Source organism: Dysidea avara, chromosome 5 (assembly GCF_963678975.1).
Source record: "Dysidea avara chromosome 5, odDysAvar1.4, whole genome shotgun sequence".
Classification (NCBI taxonomy): domain Eukaryota; kingdom Metazoa; phylum Porifera; class Demospongiae; order Dictyoceratida; family Dysideidae; genus Dysidea; species Dysidea avara.
In genome coordinates, this window is record NC_089276.1 from 13,538,902 (window position 1) to 13,550,980 (window position 12,079).

General features: G+C 38.1%; 1 long non-coding RNA gene across 1 annotated transcript; it reads left to right on the top strand.

Moving 5' to 3' along the window:
• The first annotated feature begins 8,578 nt into the window (after positions 1-8,578).
• LOC136256800 (uncharacterized) lies at positions 8,579-10,778 on the top strand. Its single transcript, XR_010701663.1, has 3 exons — positions 8,579-8,674; positions 9,965-10,036; positions 10,547-10,778. It is a non-coding gene; the product is annotated as an uncharacterized lncRNA (long non-coding RNA).
• The last annotated feature ends 1,301 nt before the right edge of the window (positions 10,779-12,079 follow it).

Consider the following 12,079-nt stretch of genomic DNA (forward strand, 5'->3'; position numbering starts at 1 on the left):
ATCAGTATAACTGGATACAACTACAGTAAAGCAGCTTAACAAATTAGTAAACTAAGAACCTTCAAGCAGTGTAAATGGTTGTCCCCTGTCTCTTTAAGCCAGCAGGGATACACCGTACCATCACAATAAGATGCTGTATATTCTAGCTACAAAGCTCATTGAAATTTTTGCTAATTTTTCATTTGTTGAAGTACTGATATGCAGAACTTCTGAGCTAGCTATTGAAGCATCTTTAGCGACAATTCCAAAGTCCATACTAACAACATGCTATTTCCCAGGTATTATTCAATTCACTATGAAAATGTGATCATATTCAATCAGGAAACAATTCAAAGTAGAATAACTTCAATTGCTGCAGAGATTTTAATGTAGAAACCAAGTTACCATGAGACAATTGAAATACAGTGCTTGGCCACCACCAGCCAGTCTCTGCTGAATTACCAGCATCTTCCACGTTGTTAGTCAGCAAGATGTTGAATGCTGCTGCCTGTAATAGTATTTCATCTTCTGAAAGAATTGTCATAGCTCAATCGTTGGTGGACTCAGCCAACCATACTAATTGTATTTTACTGATGTAGCTAAATTTTATTTTTGTAACCACACCATACTCACACAGGTCCTTTATGTTGTGGTCCTGTTTTTGATCACATGGGTCCAAACATTGCAAAGCCAGTGTGCAAGATTTATAGCAGGTGATTACCTTCATCAGTATAGTGTAACTAGCATGCTTTCGGATCTTAATATATAATATCCCTATAGTCTTGAATGTAGAACAGAAGTTTCTAGTATCATCCTGTTCTATAAGATTGTTAATACTTGATCGAAATCCCTTATCCTCTTTACAGGCCTTATTCCTGTTAACTCATCCGCCAGAGGTCACAATCAAAGATTCCGTCACATCTATGCTCGAGCAACCCGACACAGCAATTCCAGATCAATCAGGCTATGGAACTCGCTACCTCAAGAACCTATCCAACAGCCATCATTATCTATCTTTAAACAGCAGTTGAAATCACTCATTTTCTCAGCAAATTAACATCATAGTAGCAATGTTAACTCTTTAATTAAGTAATACATAGCTTAGTTACTTTAAATATAATGTACGTAATGTAATGTACACTGTATATGCATTCTGCACATTGTTTAATAAATAAATAATACTGTTAAAAAGATTTAGTTACCTGCCTGTAATGATATATTTGGACCTCCCAAAAAGTGGACTTTTTCTTGAAATATTTGGACCCCTCTGAAATATTTTATCCCCCTACAAAATTTATTATTAATGCCATTTGCATGCATACAAAGGGGGGTCCAGATATTTCAGCTGAAATAATTGATCCCCCCTGTCTATATTATCCTTGCCCTTACCTGTTGCATTCAGCTAACCACCCCAGTTTCTTTTATTATGGAAAAGTGACAATCGTAAAGTGTCTATAATATTGCTCTTACGGGCTGCCTCTGCCAACATTTTGCCCACTGCTGTCAGTTTTCAAGACAATTGCAGTGCTTGGCCACTACTAGCCAGACTCCAAGTACAATCTGCTGAATTAATAGCATCTTCCACGTTGTTAGTCAGGAAAATGTTGAATGATGCTGCCTGTATAATAATAGATTTCATCTTCTGAAAGAATTTTCTTAGCTCAATCATACAAAGAGTGGGTGGACTCAGTCAACCATACTTAGTATAATAACTGTTCTTTACTGATGTAGCTAAATTTTATTTTTTAACCATACAATGCCCACATGGCCTTTATGTTGTGGTAGGTTGGTCACATGCATCCAAAAATTTACTTGCCATTTTTTGTTTGTTTTTTGTACACCTTCAGCATTATTGTGACTGGATTTGCAAAAAGGTACCTTTTCCACACATTTTACATGTGAGCAAACAAAATGTCATAACAGTTGACTCCTTACACTGATTAAGCTGCTGTTTGTATCTAAATATAGCCAGAATCCAGACACTGTAGCTTTACTGATGGAAATTTCAGACAGGTATAGGCAATGGTAGAAAGTTATGGAGTATCAAAGTTCAAAAAATAGGTCAAAATTTGTGCGTGAAAAAGGTACCTTTTTGCAATCTGGTCACAATTTATCATTGATGGTTTCATCTCTTATAATTGCTGTGGGAGTGTGGAAAACAAATAATATCTTTAAAATGTTTTATTTCCCTCCTTCTATTGACTTTATTGTCTATAGGAAATTTCACTTGGTCCTCTTTTAAAGGTAAGGTTGTGCTGCAAGGGAGCAAATAGCTAGTTTATTTGAAATATTATTGTTGGTGATATTGATAAGGACATGTCTCCCTAGTGTTCTTGTAGTTTGTAATAATCATATCTATAGATCCTTGTAGCATTTCATCATGAAATTAAAAGGTGTATATGTTGTCTTGTTCTAATTTTATTTAGCTAGTGTATGTAGCTATAGTTAGCTATATCTAATTCATCCAAATTGGAAGGGGTGGCACCAAAAGGCTAGGCCTGCACGAGGGTACTTCCCTAATGTTGTTTGTGTTACTGTATAATTTGAACAGGTTACTTACGTAAATAAACTACTTCATAAAAATCTAAAAGCATGATTTTTTTGCAGCTGAACAGATGCCATTTTACAGCTGTTGAAATTCAAAATTTTTCTGGGTGGGGGATGCTCCTGCCTTCAGTAGCATACACAGTGTCCTAGCTGAGGCCCTAGCTGTGCCCTACCAATAGGGAAAGTCTAGATACGCCACTGTACACTGTACAGCAAGTTAGAGAAATGTTGACAGTATTATATTATATAATTATTATGTCATAGGTATATATGTAAGTTATTAGTTGATAAAAGTGGAACACACAATTCAAAACACAGTGACATACTGTACAGTAGTAACATTGCACCAGCCCTTGCATTGATATTTTAGTTAATGCTTCCCTCACCCAAGATGAACTTCCATTTGACTGGAAAAGTGCTTTTATTACACCTATTTTTAAGAAGGGCTCCTGTACATATCCCTCTAACTACCAGCCCATTTCATTGACATGCATTTGTTGCAAAATATTTGAACATCTATTGTCTTCATCGATAACTAATCATCTAAACACTTTTAATATTATTTTTAAGGAACAGCATGGCTTCCGAAAACACCGTTCCTGTGAAACTCAACTTTTAGAGGCTGTAAAATTAATGATCTCACACCTAATCTTAATGCTAATATTCAAACAGATCTCCTCTTGCTAGATTTCTCAAAGGCATTTGATACAGTATCTCATGAACATTTACTATCCAAATTATCCCACTATGGTATCAATGGTCAAATATTTAATTGGATTAAAGATTTTCTGCTTGACAGGAAACAGCAAGTCGTTCTTGGAAATGTGCACAGCTCATCTTGCAGTGTGCTATCCGGTGTTCCCCAAGGCTCTGTCCTGGGTCCTCTCCTGTTCATAATATACATTAATGACCTACCTATCTCTATATCCTCCAAGATTCGTTTGTATGCTGATGATGTAATAATTTACAGAGCTATCCTTTCAAGTGAAAATGCTTCAATATTGCAAGAAGACTTAAATAAACTAGTCAGCTGGGCCTGGCTTATGGTCTCTCTACCTTAACAAATGCGAACACCTAGTTATGACTAGCAAAAAACAACCTTTATTGACTATGTACAAGATCAGGGACTACCCCATTCGCGCAGTTACCTCAGCAAAATATTTAGGAGTTACAATAAGCCAAAATATTTCTTGGTCTAAACATATTGACATTATCACTTGTAAAGCAAATTCTATTCTAGCTTTTTTACAAAGAAACCTTAGTCAGTGTTCACTTCGTGTCAAATCTTTAGCTTATTTTACATAATATGTTAGACCGGTGTTGGAGTACACCTCTGTTGTTTGGTCACCATTCACACAATCTAACATAGACAAGATTGAAATGGTACAACATAAGGCTGCTAGATTTGTTTTTAATGATTATTATAGATATTCTAGCATAACTAACATGCTCAACCGCTTAAAATGGGAATCCCTTGAACACAGAAGAACTATTATCATGTTCTACAAAATCATCAACAATATTGTTTCAGCTGACTTTCCCTATTCCTACTAAAAGAAACACCTACGATCACTCCTTCTTACCCACAGCTATTCGACTATGGAACTCTCTGTCAGAAGAAACAGTTAATTTTCCTAACCTACATTCATTTATTAACTTATTAAGTGTATGTTAACTTGATATGCACTACACTCATATTTGAGTCTTGCATAACAAAAATTAAAATTAAATTAAGTAATTACAACCAATGCATGTGACCAGCACGTAATCCAAGATACACATACAGCCTACAGGATACAACATGTCCAGGTAGTCTATACATAGTAGTGTCTTTCAAACTAAACCAAATCAGTTAGTGAAATTTCGTCTTCATCTGTCAAGATAATTTATTAAGAGCCTTAAGAATACCGGCATGTCTGAACCCATGTACAACAATGTGGGGGTATCTTGGAGATGGTTGTACAATTTAACAAGCCATGCACCACCAACACGTTTCATTCTAGCCATGGACAATTCAACTGGCACATACTCATCATTATGAATCAACTGCTTGGAAAGCCTGTGAGAATACCACTCAGTAAACTGTTTTCTAAGAAACGATTTTATCACTATATTGACAGAAATGTCCATCGGTTGTAGGTGACCAGTGTAGTTTGCTGGTATCAGCACTGAGTTAATGTGATGATCCTCCAGTAACTTTGTTCTGTCATTTGACCTTTAAAATGGTCAAATATGGCCAAAGCAGGTTGTTGCTCATCAACTCCTAGCCCTTTGCGAGTGCCCTTCACAAAAGGAACAATCACTTCGTTAAGGTACTGAAGCATAGTGTCTTCATTCGACCAATGCTTAGGGGTATGTGTAACTTGCCAGTCGGATGGAAAATCATACTTTTGGTGGCATTTGGCTGTCTTGCCTGCATAAATCAGTTGAAATGGCAAAATTTCACCCATTAATGTGCCGCACATAACTGCAGTGATCTGGCATTTGTCTTGGAATCCTGCTATTTCAATTCATTTTCCCCTTTTTTGTCCATAGTCCACAGTGAACTGGGAACCAGATTAATACCAGTTTGATCCCAGTTGAAAATCAATTCACTGGGAATTTCTTCCATCTCTACAGTACTCACAAGCTTTCAGAGGAACGTTTTTTTCACTGCATCCAAGTCACCAGGCACACCCACAGCTTTAGTTGAGCCTTTTCTCTTTGTAAAATCCATCCTCCTTAGTAGTGACTTTGCCCGTGGTACAGATATATCAGGGCCACCTTTCTCAGATATCATGTTCTTGTCCATGACCATTGCAGTAGCTTGGGCTGCTGCTATTACAACTGCTGTGTTAACCACACATCCTCTTTCACACAATTTCAAGATTTATTCCTGTACAGCTGTGTCTATGGTTACCCTAAGAAGTAGAGGTCTTCCTCGTTTTTTAGTTGGTAGTTCACGAATTTCCGCATCTTCAACATTCCTCAACCTTTTAGACCTTTCTTCAATATAGTCCTTTTTAATACCTCTAACAGTGCTTTCATTAATGGGAGTTTTTAGCTTAGCTGAAAACTGTCTAGCTGCTTCTGTGGCACCAAGTTTGTAGGCGAGTTTGCCTATTTCTGCTTGCGAAAATATGTTGTGTCAGGTTAATCTTCTTGATAGCAGGTGAACTGATAACTTTTCTTACTTTCTTCATTCGCCTTCTGTATAGACCCTTTTCAGGTGAGCTGCTGCCATAGCAACATCCGCCATCTTGGAGTACAACCCGTTTTGCAACCCTGGTAGCGTTGCTTTCTATAAGAGTAAAACAATTATACCCAAAAAGTAGAACTTATTCTCCTGCATTCCACAGCAAAGGCTGACCAGGTTAAACGTACGCTTTTTTCCACGCTACCAGGGTTTCAAAACGGGTTGTACTCCAAAATGGCGGATGTTGCTATGGCAGCAGCTTACCTGAAAAGGGTCTATAGCGTTAGGTGGGACGAAATGACACAACGACCCACCAGGATTAGGTAGCCGTCTGAAATGGTCTAGGATCGACATTAACAGCTGCTCTATGTCTATGCTTCACAAGTTTCAGAACCTGACGACCAGCACCATCCCAGCTGCAAATCACGCGACCCAAATGTAGCACGTGATATCAAAAAATGCGAATTTCCCGCGGCAAGCCATTGTTCGTGGAAATAAAGTCTTCGCGGTAAAAACCCGCTATACGGTAATTATTCTCATGTATGACGTTGTATCTGTATAAACTCTTCATCAGACACTTTGTCATTCAACCGAGGCTGATCCAAAACTGTTATTATAAACAATGCAATCATATTGCAATGATGCATGAAGTGAGCGTTCTTTTTGAATCTTTTGTTGTATTGTATTGTATTGTATTAATGCTTTACAGTGACCAGCACTGAAGGTCTGCAGCAACATGTGCTGCAGCCTTAGGATTACCTAACCTAATTTCAAGGACTTAAACTTAGTGACTTATAGCTGAAAAGCTGACTTATAGCTGACAAAGCGCTGACTTAAAGCGCTGACAAAGCGCTGACTTAATGATAAAGCGCTGACTTATAGCTGACTTATAGCTGTTAATTATATGCTATAGCTTACCATGCTTTATCACGAGCGCTTTATCATTTAGCTGCCGCAATCGAGAGACGATACTATCCACATGGTGGACCACATCAACATCATTTCTTGCTGTATGCATGCATGCATCTTCTGTTAATACAGTACTGCTTTTTTAATCCATTTTTCTTTTATCAAGACAACACTTGCATTGATTGCAGTTTTCACTGATGCATCCAGGGAATTCACCACTTGCAATTTCTGTTTCCAACCTAAAGAGCATTAGAAATACATCTCTGTAATGTTTGAATGATGTTTTCTTACCATAAGTGGTACTGTAGAGAGTCATTTGAAGAAGAAGGACATTTCATAGGCTGTGTGTGACTTTCCATTAGCTTTGCTTTATTTTCTGTCGGCTTCATGTATTTTCCACCAGCTCTGTGTGATTTTCTATTCCCTCCATTTGATTTTCTATTGACTCAAGGTGATCATGATCTTGTTTCATTGGCTCCATCTGATTTTCCATTGGATCCATCTGATTTTTTATCGGCTCCATCTGTAATTTCTTTACAGCCTTCCTCTTTACTGCTAACAAGTCTTCAGAAACATATTGTAATATCAATCCCATCCAAAAACAGCTTATAGCTGTAAAAAAAAGTGCGCGTCCAAGTAAAGCAGAGTTAACTGCGACAAAAGGTAATGATATCATAATGCGGCCATGTGTGAGGTGTGCAGGTTGTAAAATTAATATTAGCTAATCAGATAATACAATGTTATTGTTAAAGTGTTAATGAGAACTATGTGATGCTGCTATTTTTAAGTGTGTGAGCATCTTCATAAATGCCACACAAATTTAATTCTCAATAAAGCAATGTGTATAGATTCTCTGATAGCAATAAATAGTTTGAGTTTGGCCACCTTTCCTTTGTTCGTAGCATTGCCGTATACAGGAAAGACGGCCAAAATCAAACTATTTATTGCTATCAGAGAATCTATACACATTGCTTTATTGAGAATTAAATTTGTGTGGCATTTATGAAGATGCTCACACACTTAAAAATAGCAGCATCACATAGTTCTCATTAACACTTTAACAATAACATTGTATTATCTGATTAGCTAATATTAATTTTACAACTTGCACACCTCGCACATGGCCGCATTATGATATCATTACCTTTTGTCGCAGTTAACTCTGCTTTACTTGGACGCGCACTTTTTTTACAGCTATAAGCTGTTTTTGGATGGGATTTCAATACTTTTTGTTAGAATAAGCAATGCACTGTTGATAACAGTAGGTGAGTTTCCATGGTTTTGACAGAAACCCCAGATTACAGTGACAGAATATTAAAATATATCTGTAATTTTAGTGGCCAGGGCCGCCCACATTGGGGACTGGGGTATTTTGCCCCCTGCCCCAGCCCGAAAGGGGTCCCTTGAATACCTGTTTAAAGAAAGGTCGATATACTCTAATAGAGCAGTCAGGATCTAGACCCTTCCTTGCCACTGGACCCCTCTTTAACTCTTTTCCCTAGGCTCTCTAATTTCTCTGGACGGCCCTGTTAGTGGCATGCAACTGCAGTCAACTAACACCCATTTTAACTAGTAAACCCTTAATAACACTTTGCCTTTCATCTTGTACTGCATTAAAACGATCAAGATACTCTATTAGAGCAGTCACAAAACAGCTGTAACACAGCAATCAATATTTAGCATAGTTACAAGTTCTGCTTAGCATCGGATTGTATAGTTTAAATTACTAGCTACTTACAGACTTTACAATATAAAATATGGCACTTGTAGAAATGTGACTGTTCTATTAGAGTATCTCGATCTACTTCAAGCATTGACTAATTCAAGCGAAGAAGTTATGCCCCTGCCAAGAGATCTTGTGAAATGAAATGAGAATAGTAAAGAAAAGGCAAGTATGTATAGAGACAATAGAAGGGCGCGTAATTATGTCCTGTTGTAAATAAACGCCTTTAAATTTTATATTACTAGCTACTAAATAAGCGCACCAGAATAGGCTTGAGGCTGTTGTCTCCAAGGTTGTCTCATTACTTGTCTTTTCGTGTTGAAGGGATTTAGTCACAATTGGTGAGTTTAACTATACATGTATTTGTGTTGTAAAACTTAATTGTAAAAAGGCGATTAGCACATATCATGATAAACATGTATTTGTCACAGTAGAGTCTCTCACGATTATTAATACGAGACATTGGACCAGGGTAAAAAATTTACTGCTATATTTAGAGGTTGTAGCGTTTGTATATCTTAGTATCTTAATAAATAGTTCTCCATGATCACTAATCACTAATAGTACAGTGAAAACTGGTCATTATTCAGGCCATAGGGACAAAAAGTTTCTGACCTAGCTTTTTAAAAAGGTAGCTGCATTTTGCGGCCTTAAAAAAGGTAAGAAGCATGCTGTTCTAACTGGCTATAGAGATGGATTTAGTGTGTGACAGCGTATGAGACTGTGAGTGCTGGCAGCCAATCTGTTAGAGCACCAAAGGCACTGCTTCAGACTTAGGCAGTTGGCTGTCAGCCCAAAGTGTAAAAGTTTCACTATTGGTCCTTATAAGCTCCTGATGAAGAAAGTGATGAAGTCATTATCCATAGGATATATTTTTCAGAGTATCCATTTCAGTTAGTAGCCAAGCATAAGATGAACATAACACAGCATTCCGATGGTTTAGTGGTGACCACAACACTGCCTGAGGTAAACTGTGGTGAGATTTGAGACTACTGGAAGCCCTGGAATGCCTTCAACACATGAAATACCAAATATCTAATGCCTGGCTTTCATCCACAGTGGACCTGTCTTGGTGGCCACTTGTACAGAAGGAAAACAGCTGCCACACAGTCTTTCGAGCGAACAGCTAGTTTCCACACCTCTTAATTATCAATTTGTAAAATCTTGAGCAAAATTGTGTGTGCAAGTAAGTGTGATGTTGTGCATCGGCAGTGCCGTGTATATGGTTGCTGCCTAGCATTGACACATCACGAGTATTGAAGTCACAATGTGTTACTGTATCATCCATCTAAATACAATCTCTGAATGTGCCATTTAGTGTAGAGAACAATCTTCTACAAGAAGTGACCTGCAGGTTTCAGTGTATATTGTTAACCTTTAATATTGTTCACCATTGTGATTGTGAACTGTACGTACAGTGAAACCTCACTTAGTGGCCACCTCTTTAATAAGACCACCTCATTATATTGGCCACCTCTAGTAGATCCCAAATATAGCTAAGCAGTACTTTATGACCTCAGTAATAAGGCCACCTTGTTATTCAGGCCAAATTTTGTGGTTCCACAGCTGGCCATATTAATGAGGTTTCATTGTACTTATGTGAATTTTTATTTTTCGTAACTTTTCTTCAGGTTTACTGATGGGCACTATGAAGCATTGTTGACTGGTCCGTACATAATGTGGTGACTTGAAATGCTAAAACAGTACGTAGCATGTCTTGTATGTACATGTAATGTGTTGTAATGTGTCCACACATCCACACATCTTAGAAATAAATATAGTTGTATTCTCTATACTCAGTTCCATTGTACCACTGGGTCATAAGTGGGTTGAGTATGGATCATCTAGGACATTTGAGTCACATTTTGTCCTGGCCAAGTGGATCTCATCCACTGACAGAATATACAGGATCAGATCACGTGTATAAATTACGGTGGAACTTGTTTATTGCCACCTTCACTCAATAAGCAGGTAATAGTGTATAAATTCTAAATTGGAATTGGCTTTTCAAGAGAGGTTGTCTTTCTATACTGGTGGCCATTAAGACAGGTTGTACTGATAGAGTGTACATACTAGAGATGCAACAATATCCTCCACTTAGTGTCGTTTGATAGTGATGCAATGGAGACTATGTATTGTTGCATTTAAATACTATACTATTATATTGCAACTCTAGCACGTATTTATAACAGGAATGTTTGTTAACTGTTTAGACATACTGGAGTGACACCCACTCATCTGGATTCTACAAATGGAGTCATATTAACTTGTCATCGTACCTATTTGTTACTCCCATTGTGCTTGGATGAATATACATGCCGTCATGTGAGACTTGCTACCATGGCGGGCCACTGGAAAACATTTTCATAACAGTCATTATTGTTGTGAAAAGTGTTTCGTATTCATGTGTCCTCTGTATGTTGTAATTATATGTGTAATTTTTGTGTGGGGGTGTTATAAAATGCAATAATGCATGGTGACAATTGGCTAGCTACGTGTGCTAATTACTCGCAGCTTGTATCAACAACTGGTAACCACAGTTGTACTCTGTGTCATTCTTTAAGCCGCGCCCTTAGAGGACAAATTACGTCACGGTGGGGGCGACTAAATTCAAATTTAAAAACGAACGATGGTATGCAGCACCATAGATAGGGTCCGCAACGCGAAAAATCGATATCCTCCAATCAACTACCTAACTATTGTCATGTGTTAGGCTAAGTGTAACTTAAATAACGCCAGCGTGGCAGCCAAGTTTGTCACTTTCTTCTGGTAGAAAACGATACAAATGTCTTAAAATCACGTGATTTTTCGTTGCAGTGGTTCGTAGGGTTCTTCGTATGCCACGATATTCACTCTCAACATTGCTCAAATAGTCTATCATCAACTCAAAGTATTGGTGGTTTGATTTTATTGGTCAGTTTCTGGTGGCAGCACGATCTGTGCGGATTTTTGGCGACAAACAAAATGTTTCTTCCTCTGGAGCACAGGACAAGCAGAGCAGCAACTGCGCCGTGGGTCAGCAATAACCAGTACTAGGTAAAGTACCTGCATGCGGAGTATGGTTATAATTGAAGCTTGTTAGCCATCTGGCTGAGCCATGATGCTGAAATTCGGCCAAAACGACGCGATTTTTGCAAACAAATACCAGAATGGTTGATACATCAGTGAGACAGTCTCCAACAGCAAGAATACGAAGCTTATAAACACCTAACAATACGGTTATCTCGCCCAGTGAACGCATAGAGCAATCCAATGCATGAAATAGGCACTCGCGTGATCGAAATTCAAATCACGGAACTGCCCATGAAATTGCTTTCATTTCTGAACAAGAACCATACAGTGAGCTCCTTTTGTAAAGATTTGTGTTAATTGTTCACTCAGGCGTGGTCTAGGCTAGTGCAGGTGTGTGATGACATCATAGGGAGAGTCTTGGACTGCTGGACTAATCGAGATGCTGAACCTAACGCACACAAACTGATTGTCATTTGATTTCAAGCGGTTTTAAGGTCATTGGAACAGATTATGGTTGTATTTTCCGTGATTCAAATTTTGATCACGTGAGTGCCTATTTCATGCATTGGATTGCTCTATGCGTTTACTGGGCGAGATAGCCGTATTGTTAGGTGTTTATAAGCTTCATATTCTTGCTGTTGTAGACTGTCTCACTGATGTATCAACCATTCTGGTATTTTTTTGCAAAATCGCGTCGTTTTGGCCGAATTTCAGCATATAGATGACTCAGCCAG